Below are 11,666 nucleotides of genomic sequence, written 5' to 3' on the forward strand. Positions count from 1 at the left end.
ACTCACCTGCTACAGATTCTCATTAACGGACACCGAGACCCTGGATCTTGCTGTACTGTGGCAATTTTTCATATTTATTTGTTTGTTTGTTTGTTTGTTTGTTTGTTTAATGTATATGAGTGCACTGTTGCTGCCTTCAGACACACCAGAGGAGGGCATCAGATCCCATTACAGATGATTGTGAGCCACCATGTGGTTCCTGGGAATTGAACTCAGGATCTCTGGAAGAGCACTCAGTGCTCTTAATCTCTGAGCCATCTCTCCAGCCTCAGCAATTTTTCATTTTATAGTCTCAAGAAGTGAATTTCCCAGTCTTGCCTGTAAGTTTTAGGATGGAAAGCAGAATCTAACCGACAATACCGGTGGGAAAAGCTGTGAGCAGCCTATGGGGGAATCCAGGAGAGGTACAGGCCCCCTCCCCCAGCCTGTTGGAGAAAACAACAAATGCAGCCTACTGGGGCTGGGGGCTTAGCTCAGCTCAGGGTAGTGATTGGATTCCCACACTCCACAGAGACACACTGCAACATAAAGGACTAAATTGGGGGCAGTCATGATTCCAAATGTTTTTCACATTTTACCTAATGGAATCCTTACATATCAATGAGATATATAATAATAAAATGCAACATTCATTAGAGGCATTATTCCAAGGACTCGCTTCAGCTCATTTAATCCCCACATCTCTCTCTCTCCCTCTCCCTCTCCCTCTCTCTCTCTCTCTCTCTCTCACACACACACACACACACACACACACACAATCATGTGTGTTATACAGACAGAGAAACTGAGGCACCAAGCAAGAACATTAATTTTCAATAGGTCATACATTCAGTTTTTTGAAACCAAGCATGCTGTCAGCAATACCCATATTACAATACACTAAAATACAGGTTTACTCAACACTGTTCTGTTTACAGATAAGTCCTGCTGGGGCTGAAGGAGTGGCTTACAGGTTAAGAGCACCTGCTTCTCTTGCAGAGGACTCTTGTTTCCCCTCATCCACATGGTAGCTCACATCTGCAACTCCAATTGATACCCTCTTCTGGCTGCCACAGGCACTGTATGCATGTGGTGCACATATGTGTGTGTAAGCAAACACTCATACATAGTAGATGTTTTTTTGTTGCTTTTTAAAAGAAAGTTCTGCTGAGTGGGGAACTAGATATAGAGGTGGCTTGCCTGCAGAACCTAAATTCTACCAACAGCCAAAATTTCTGCCATCTTTTGTAAATTCAACTTTTAACATAATCCAAAATGCTAGAAAACACTCCATTTCTATCTGTACACTTTGCAGAGCGCTTTAGGATCGAAAATCACGAGCCCTTCTGCCTCCCATTAGAAGTCTCACTGGCAAAAGTATGCACTTTGTATGAGTCTAAATGAACCATGGGTATTCTGGTCTGCAGCAGGACAATAGCAGCTCAGAGACCGCCGTCTAAGCACAGAATCGGGGGCAAGGCTGATACCCAGCCAATCCTGCAGCAGAGCTGCAGACATGCTATGTTCTATGACTGGAAGCTGGTGGTTTCCAGGACTCATCCTGAGTTCCCCACACAGGGCATACCAGCTAGTTCTTTCTATGAACCTAACGTTGACATTGTCATCCTTCATCTCTGAAGATTAAGGGAAGGGTGACAATATACTGTACCATTAAGATGGTTTCTGGTCTATCTCCTCTGAATCATCTGTCCACTACTCGATAGCCTACATTAACACTCTCCGTCATAGACCAGCCTTGATGCTCATTAATAAGGTCTAGCGCCTCACTCAAAGGCACACTTTACAGGCTGGTCTGGGAATACCTTGTTAGTGCAGGATGGGGACACCATCAGATTTTCTTGGTTAGAATTCAAATTCAAGGGATGTAAATAAGACAGAAGAGAGGCATGAAGTAAGTAGGAAAGCAAGAGGGGCCGGCTGAAGTCGAGGAACAGCCAACATCAGCATTGACTGCAGATGTGTGAGCAGGAAGAAACCCGAGGCAAACAGCTCTTCAGTGAATGAGACTCACCAACCAAAACGGGCTTCCTCCTGCTCCACTGGCCCAGCTTCTGTCCTTGGTGACCCAGGAGCTGACCTCTGAAGTTGTCCCTGAGGTCCTTAACCCATTGATTGGGCCATGCCAACTGGAGATGGTACAGGAGATCAAAGGACAGGAGGAAAGAGAGCAGAGCAGTCCTGCCATACTGCAGGCATGCCTTGCACCACGCTCTGAGGGTGGCTGTATCCCCCAGCAGGACCTCTGCAAAGATGCTCTGCACACTTCCAGTTTTCCCAGACTTCGTTTTTGCACCCAGTATCACAATAGAGTCTCGCTATTGCAGGTATTTGAACAGCTCACCTGGTTCCCCTCCATCTGCCTGTGCCTCCACAGTAGCCCCTTAATTACACCATCCTACAAACTCACACCTCACAGCCTCTTATTTTATTGGGAACAATGTATGACTTCACATAGAGAATAACTATCACAAAAATGGGGTGACTAATGGTCTGTCAGAGTGATGTTCATGTTCTCTGAGGGCTGTGGAGAGGTGCCTCACTGTGTGTGTGTGCATGTGTGTGTATTTGTGTACATTCATGTACGTGCATTTATGTGTACATGTGCACATGTGCGTGTGTGTGCTGTATAAGCATATATCTGCCACTGTATGCAGAGGCCAGGAGTCGGCATCAGGTTTCATGTCCTATCATGCTCCACTTTATGAAATGTAGCATTTAGAAGCTATGAAGATAGCAATGTCTTTGACATAAGCATGTTAGGCCTGAGGGCCTCTTCTAGCCTCTTCAAGAGGAGTGATGACTTCCTCTCTGTCCACACAACACAAGGTTTGCCCCTGTCCCTTGTTTGCCTCTCTCATCCTTTCAGCTGTGAAGACCTGAGTAGGACTCTGTGAACCCTACTACCAAGAGTCCTATTCAGGGTGCCAGACATTTTGTTAGGTTAGGAGTAGAGTAATGAGCTAAGTCACATGTTCCTAATTACAGTGTTCATTAAACCCACTAGTTTGAAACCAGGAGCTACTGTGAGTCAGACATCATACTAGACTCAGGAGACAAATGATGAAAAGGATGCACACCATTCCTGCTGGGAATGGGTCAGGGTTGGGGAGAGGAAGAAAGGCTAAAATGGGGGGTAGAACAGTCAATGAAAAAGTACACAAAATAGACTTCTAGTTATAAACCCTGCCATAAAGTTCATAGGAACGAGATAGGAGGGTAGTGGATCCCATGGATAATTTCATCTCTGTTGAAAGACTAGACCTGTATTGGCCACAGGATTCATCTGTAAGACAAAGAAACTTCGTGCGGATACAGAAGAGATTAAGCCCTGGTGACTGTGGAACAGCTTGTTTAGTAAAAGCACCTGGGCTAACACCGTGAAGCCTGGAATGTTCAGCATGTCTTCTGCTCCTGAGCACAGACGAGGACTGGTTAGGATAATTATGCATTTGATCGTCAGGTTTTAAGACAGCACAACACTCACACCCTGATTCCAAGGTTTTCTAAGTGTCCAGTGAATCCTCTGCCCAGCAATGATTTTAGTGCTTGAAGGGCTGTGGATAAAAGCTAAATGGAGCAGCAGGTGCCCTCTGTCTCTGGATGGAGCAGACCTAGTGGGGAAGAAGAAAGCTCATGAGTATGCTTTTGTTTACTTTTGTCTCAGGAGCTGGAGGTGATTTTAATTCAGGTGGAGACAAGAAGCATTTGAATCAACTCCTCTGGGAGCCACCAGAGAAAAGGCCAACGTTGGACACATGGTTTTGAGTGCTTCCTGCTTCCTGGGACATGGTGCATTTAGAGCCCCTCCCTTCCCCTTCACCCCTCACCCCTGAACTGCTCATGTCTCTGATCACTGCCTCACAAGCATCTTGCTGCTCTAGGGATGCAAGTGATCAGAGCTAACTGTGCAGCTGCACTTCTAAAGGACAAGGAGAAACATCTGCCTTTTACTTTCTTTGGTTTCCCAGCATCTTAAATAAAGTCAGGATTTGTCTCCAGTTTGTCTCCTCACTGGTGATCTGATCTACTAAAGACAAAAAGCATTGAATTTTGGGGGGTCTTATTTGAGTAATTTATACCTTTTGATGGTTTTATGTAACATTCAATATTCAATAAATAGTTTTGTTATGTGCCAGACATTTTGTTAGTTTCAAGGATTAATGAGCTTGGACCCACATGAAGCCTGGCCTTAGGGGATTTACAGTGTAGCCACAGAGACAGACAATTAAACTAGCAATTGCAATAAATTATGTTACATAGGGTGATCAAATGCACTTACAGTCTCCAAAGTCAAGAAAAGCTTCTCAGGGGGGGAAAACTCTCTTTAAATGAATATCTAAAGAAGGCAGAGATCTGGATGTGAAAAGGTAGTGAGTGAGTGGGGACTGAGACTGTTCTCAGGACAAGCCATGAGAGCTTTCTTCAAAAGTGATGTATGCGCAAAGGCTTTAGGTGAGAGAGACATCCTAAAGGAAATTCCGTCTGGCTATAAAAAAAAAAAAATGAAAGAAGGAACAGGAAGGCAGCTCCCACCCACCTCAGGAGCCAAGGTGAGGAAGGTATCTTTATTTGAAGATCACTGGGAGGCTCTGAAGGGGTGTAAACATGAAGGCTCATGGTTAGTTTCATGTCTAAGATAGATCTTATTTACTGCACTGGTGAAATATGGACCAGAGGATTGCAAAGACTGGAGAAGGGTCACTTTTAGCTAAGTGGTAACACCGATCTGGACTAGGGTGTTAGCTCAAGATACACATATCGACAATGTTGATCAATATAAGTAACGCAAAAGGACATACTGGTGAACTGGATGGATACCGAGATGAATAAGGACGTTGAAGGCTGTTCTCATGCCTTGAACCTGCCTGCCTCAGTGAAGTCTACCCTGAGAAGAAGCAGAAACTGTAAGAAGAAACATCATTAGTAAATTTTTCATAGAAGGATTTGGAAGTGGTTTTAAGGTACTCAGAGACAATATGCAGTTGGGTCAACCTCTCTGGGAACCAATAGATAGGAGTCAGGAATTCATTAGCAGATAGATGGTGTTGTGTCTTCAAGGGAACTGTCCTCCAGGGGACCATGTGTTTGAACATGTGGTCCCCAGCTGGCAGTGCTATTTTGGAAGGTTGTAGAACCTTTAGGAGGAAGAGTCCTCCTGGAGAAAGTAGGTCATGAGAGGCAGGCCTTTCCGAGCCCGGCTCCACTTCCTGTCTCAGTCTGCTTCCTGACAGCAGATGCCACCCGCTGCCATGTTCCCCTTGAGTGATGCACTATATCCTCTCTTGAACTGTAAGCCCAAACCAACTCTTCCTCCTCCCTTTAATTGCTTCTTGTTAGGTGTTTGGCCATAGCAACAAGCAAAGTAACTAGTACAGATGGATGGCAACTTAAAGCCACGGACATGGAGTGTGTGTGCAGGGATGGCTACTGGGAAGAACCTTGTATGCAGTGAGCTTCCGAAAGAGAAGAGCATTAGGAGAGAATGGAGGTTGTTCCAGAGCCCCAGAGTGTGGACAATGCCACCCTGGAGACAAGCTACTGTTGGTACATCCTGGATGCACTAGTCAATAGGATAGTCTTCACCAACACACTTACCTTCCTGAGCCCCTTGTTTCAAAACAAGAGCAAAACAATCACTTCACCAAGTTGTTCCAAGGAGATGACCTGATCTATGCAAAGTGCCTTAGAACATGCTCTGCCATGTGCTGCGTCCTTTTCAGGAGTTTATTTTTAAGTGTATGGGATAGTAAACAAATTGCAGCATTCGTTCAGTTTGCAAGAAATAGAGTCCCCAGAGAGCAGAAGTCTCCTATCAACGGGCTGATTGCACTAATCACCTTCTGTATGCTACTGATATTCACAAATCAGATTTGTCTCTGAGGACAGCATTTACTTAGCAAACAGAACTCCTTTGTCTCTTTAGTTTCCCCAACAATCCAAAAAGCAAAAAGACTTGTTTCTCAACTGAGATTAACTTACTGATGTCATCTGGAACCTAACGGCCAAATGGGAATTTGAACCCCAGTTTTCTGTTTGCAGGTTGGTCCCATTCTGCTTTTTTCTTGGAAATTTTTGTGGCCCATCTTACGAGAACTACAAAATGTTTTGAGATGATTTTTGCCTATAGTAACTCCGGCCATGTTTGCTGTGAACCTCCAGTGCCATCAGTGGGGCTGTGGGTTAAAAGACATCAGGGCATGTCTTGTACCACTATGTTCTTGTACCTCTACCTCCCATTTGAATGAAATGATTTGCCAGTGGTCAGACCCTGTAAATACCAAATCGTGATCAAACCATTGTGTATACAATATTAACACCATTACTAATAAACTGGGAGGGGGAAAAAGACACTGAAGTTTAGATTCTTTTCATTTTAATTGATGTCTTAGGGTCTTACTGCTAGGAACAGACACCATGACCAAGGCAACTTTTATAAGGAAAACATTTAATTGGGAGTAGCTTACTGGTTTCCAGTTTCAGTCAATTATCATCATGGTGGGAGCATGGCGGCATCTAGGCAGACATGGTGCAGGAGGAGTTGAGAATTTTACTTCTTGTTCCGAAGGCAAACAGCAGAAGACTGACTCCTCAGGTAGCTAGAAGGGTCTCAAAGCCACACCCACACTTCCTCCAACAAGGCCACACCTCCTAATAGCGCCACTCCCTGCCAAGCATATTTAAATCACCACACTTGGATTTAAGAATATCTAGCTTGTGTGTGTGTGTGTGTGTGTGTGTGTGTGTGTGCATTTGTCTGTCTTTCTGTCTATCTGTCTGTACATAGTCTAAGTTTTAAGACCCAGGTTCAGATAAAATATAATACTGTATGGTCAGAACGCCAAGGAGATAGATGCTGTCTTCAAGTCTGGGTTTATGTACACAAGACTGATTCAAAGAGGTTGCTCTGCAGTGATGCTGTGCTCCTACAATCCAGACTGAGAAATGAGTCACCATGACATCAGGGTTGTTCTGCAGTGATGCTGTGCGCCTACNGGTTGCTCTGCAGTGATGCTGTGCTCCTACAATCCAGACTGAGAAATGAGTCACCATGACATCAGGGTTGTTCTGCAGTGATGCTGTGCGCCTACAATCCAGACTGAGAAATGAGTCACCATGACATCAGACACTTCATCAAAGTTCCTCTACTTGGTTGTCTCTAGGCAACATGGGGCTCAGTGCAGCCACAATTAAAGTTAGAATAGCTGGTGTGGGAATGGCCGCTGATCATTGCAGTGTCAAGAAAGAGCCAGGTGGGCCCAATGATGCATTCAAAGTGGGCATCTAGCTTACTTTCCTCCCAAAGCCTACAAATGACAGTAAAAGGATTTTGTTACAAGCAAGCACCTACAGGGACAAAGAAGAGATAACAACAGCGATGAATTTTGGATGCTGGAAAGCAGATGGGCAAGTGGTAACTTATCCAACCAACCTGAAAATGTCGGAGGAGGGAGGGCGAGAGGGGAGAACCACCAGACTTGCACTGTGTAACCAGCACATGGCTCGGGAGCTTGCAGGACTAGGTATCCTGAAATCAGGGTTGACAGTGAAACTAAAGGCAAAGGGGATGAGACTCTCATCCCCAGAGTCTGCTGGACCAGATGCTCTTTCCCCAGGCAGCTAGACAGCCAACCAATAGTCCCGTCCCCCCAAACCTGGCTCAGCCTAGGATTCTGGCTCTGCAATGGGCTTCTGTAGTGGCTCAACTAGTAGCCTACTATGTGTCTCTGTGGCTTGACTCTTCCACAGAAATACTGTTTTCTTTTTTGTCTGGGAGACTTGCTTTGGTTCCTGGGACAGGGGCAGAAGTGACAGTGAGCAGTGTCTTAGCTTTCAGCATAAAAGATATTGTACTTCCATCCACTTCCTGTGTTGAATTTCTGAAATAGCTGTGCGAAGAATATGTCCTGGCCACCTGCTAGCCCAAGAAGAATGAATGTCTGCTAGGCAGACCAGATCTGAGCCCATGGCCAGGAGCCAAGCACAGCTAATGTGCAGGCTCATAAGCCAGATGCAAGCACCTGTAGCTGTCATCTGCCCCTGAAATTCTGTGGGATTTGTTCCACAGCATGGTTGGCAGGATTGAAAATATGGACCTAGAAATAGAATGTGGCTGTAATGAAAACAATAATATATGCTATTGACATTGGGAACAGGTGGCAATAGATCATAAATATAGTGTTCTGCAGTATACATTTCTATGCTAAAATATAAGGAATAAAATAGAATACAAGATTTTAACCCATGTTGACACACACCCCCCCCCGCCCCCCCCCACATGGAATAATTGTTATTGATAGAAACCTGAGAGAATTTTAATCTTCTGCATGTACCTAAAGCTTTGAGAAAGAAGGCCTGGAGAAAGAATATTTACAGAGCATGCTAGATAATTTTACATCAACCAGACACAAACTACAGTCATCAGAGAGGATGAAACCTCAATTAAGAAAATGCCTCCATAAGATCAGCTTGTAGACAAGCCTGTGGGATATTTTCTTAATTAGTGATTGATGTGGGAGGATTCAGCTCATCGTGAGTGATGTCATCCCTGGGCTGGTGGTCCTGGGCTCTATTAAGAAAGCAAGCTGAACAAGCTGTGATGAGCAAACCAGTAAGCAGCACTCCTCCATGGCCTCTGCATCAGCTCCTGCCTCCAGGTTCCTGCTTGGCTTGAGTTCCTGTCCTGACTTCCTTCAGTGATAAACAGTGATATGAAAGTATAAACTGAATAAACCCTTTCGTCCCCAAGTTGTCTTAGTCATGATGGGTCATCCCAGCCATAGAAACCCTAACTAAGACACAGGGTGACTCGAGTGTGCTCAGCAGTCTCAGGCCAATGCAGTAAGGAGCTGACAAATACAGAAGAACAGGGAGAGGCCCTGCTCCATAGGCGTGTGGAAAAGCCATACCACTCTGGCCTCTGTGTAAGCCTGAGCCATGGCTCTTTCTTCCTGTGTCCATCGGTGGCAGCTTTGACTTTTCCTGGCTTGGTTTGTGGCATCTGTGTTTGAAAGGCTCTTGAGGCTGCCTCTGGAGCTTCCTGGAACTAGTGCCTCAGATAATTTCTCAGGGCCCAGCACTCACCTGCTGTTTAATTAATCAATTAATTAATGGTCCTAAACAAGTCATTTCACCCCACAGACTTGCATTCCCTTGACAAATGTCTCTACAATGGCTATTTGTCCTAACTCTCAAACTACGGAAGCATGAGAACTCCTTAAGTTCAGACTGTGGAGCCCCAGGTCAGGCCACAGGAACTGCTGGCAAAGTGTAGACTGTACAGGAGTGAGGAGAGGGGTTACCTGGTGTGGGTAGTGTGTTTAAAGACTTATTTCTAGCCATGAAGAGAACTTTAGTTGTCATCCCATCTAAAAAAGAAGACATTTCTCTTTAGACCATCCCCAGGAAGTAAGAACAGGGCTCATGGTACATCGTGAGCCAGTTATACCTAACATGTGAGAACCCCCTCCCCACAAACTAGATGAATAATGGAGAAATGCCTCTCTAGCTGTATGTATGTATGTATGTATGTATGTATGTATGTATGGGGCAGTTGACTTCTCACTGGCTCACCCATAATGCACCCTGCTGCCAGGGTGTCAGATCCAAGTTTATCCCTGGAAGATGCTGGCCAGGGGTGCAAGTGGAAGCTCAGAGGAAGCCCCATATGGCTGCTCATTCTGAGGCAAGCGAGAGCATTCTTGTCCATATGAAGAATGTAAATGTCAGAGATGCAGGGCTGCCAGTCCATCAGATGAAGTCGCTAACAATTCACATCTTCCTAGGCTTCTGCCTCAGCCTAGACCAGCTGGAACTCCAGCAGGCTTATAAAACACCTCTCTGCCAGCCATGGACCATGCTTTCTGATTCCAACACACCCTCTCCATATGCACTAGCTTGCTGAACCACATTCCCTTCTCTTCCCTAGTTTCCCTGGCTACAAACACCAGGCAAAGTCAAGGGGGTAATGGCAATTAGATACAGTACAACCCTCAATGAAGAAAAACATGTCTAACTCGTACCTGCCTGCTTCCCATTGCTCATCATCTCTGAGCACAGCTGCAGAGCACACGAGTGACCTGGGGCTCATGCAAGGCAGGTCTCATCAGCCTCCAGTACAAGCCTACATAGGCAAACTCCATATCTAACACAGCATGGGTGGAGAGAGGGCAAAGGGAATAGATGGGAGAGATTTGATATGAATAGTGTGACCAGACAGATGTAGGGGTGGATAGCACTGAAAAGTACGTTGAGTTGATTCTCTCCAGGGTGGTAACAAAGCAAAGAACTTGACCAGATTAGAATAGAGCCCTCTATGTGGCTTGTCGATTGCCTGTGTGGGCAACTACACCTGCAGAGCTGGCTAGAGGCCAGCAGCCACAGGATGCTTCCTTTCCTAACCCACACCTTCCCCTTCCCACAGTTCCCTTCTGTCTCCTGCATGTTTGGAGGAATGTGGGTGGGTGTGTATCCTGGGTACCTGGGAAGGAGCCCAACTTTCTCTTAGTAAGACTTCTGCCACTGGATTGGATGCAATGTCCTCACTATGTATAATGTTGCTGTAGGGACAACCACATGTTCACATTTGAAAGAGGCACACTTTGCTTCCAAACTGAGTAGTTGGGACAGAAAGTCATCCTGTATTGCCTAACTCCTCTGTCCCAGATGAACAACAGTCATTGCTGGTATGAGTCTTCATGTGGCCACCTCTGTGGCCACCTCTTCCCAATTTAATGCTCACTGTGGGAAGCAAGAGATTGCCACAGTCTCAATGAAGTCTTTGGGATGTAAGCCAAGTGATAGATGATGGATATTTGGACTATTTGTTATGAAAGGTCCTTCCCAATCATGTTTAGACACCTGGACTCTGCCTGGCATTGAGATCGTCATTAACTGTTCCCAGGAAGTAAGAGCAGGGCCCATGGTGTATCATAAACCAGTTAGAAAATACATAACGGAGAAATAGCTCTCTAGCTGGGCCAAGGGAGTATTTACAGGACAGTTGACTTCTCACTGGCTTACCCATAATGCATTAAAAAATGACAAGTCCAATAAGGATACCCCAGTCCCCATCCCATTCCCACCATGAGACTCTTGAGAGACCACTGGGGCAGCACACTGGCATGTCTTCCCTCCCCCTCTCCAGAGTCCTCTCTTACTTTTCCTTAACTAATCCAGCTTCACTCTGCCTTATCTTTCCTTATTCTTCTTGAGCATGAGATAACAAACTTAGAACGTGTCTTGGTGACCAGCTTTTATTGGGTGACCATTGGTTCAGCACCCTAACTTCACAAGTTAAGTTCATCAAGAGCTGAGCCCATTTGCAAAAACTCCCATCAAGGAACTAGGGCCTAGTTGAAGGAAGGTCACTGGAAACCTACCTTAGAAGGTTGTATTGTGTTGCCAGTTCTCTTGTCTATCTCTCTTCTCTTCTCCCAGTCCATACCCCTTCCTTGTTGGTCATGAAGTGATTTCCTCTACCACATGTTTCTGGATCCATGATATCTTGTCCAGGTACGCAGAACGGAACTACCATGAACTGAACTCTCTCTAATGTCCCTGCTCTCCAAGTTGTTCATCAGGTATTAGGTCACAGCACAGAATAACTAAAGGATTCTGACCTTATGCTAGCCATCTGTGATGGTTTGTATATCCTTGGACCAGGGAGT

General features: G+C 45.4%; 1 protein-coding gene and 1 non-coding gene across 9 annotated transcripts in view; both read right to left on the reverse strand.

The window, feature by feature from the left end:
* Window positions 1-11,666, reverse strand: part of Ncald (neurocalcin delta) — a 414,228-nt gene that overhangs the window by 225,676 nt on the left and 176,886 nt on the right. The gene's annotated exons all lie outside the window — the stretch shown is intronic.
* Window positions 2,704-2,823, reverse strand: LOC115029501. Its single transcript, XR_003835069.1, has one exon. It is a non-coding gene; the product is annotated as a U6atac minor spliceosomal RNA (small nuclear RNA).

This window comes from Mus caroli, chromosome 15, assembly GCF_900094665.2.
Source record: "Mus caroli chromosome 15, CAROLI_EIJ_v1.1, whole genome shotgun sequence".
NCBI lineage: Eukaryota > Metazoa > Chordata > Mammalia > Rodentia > Muridae > Mus > Mus caroli.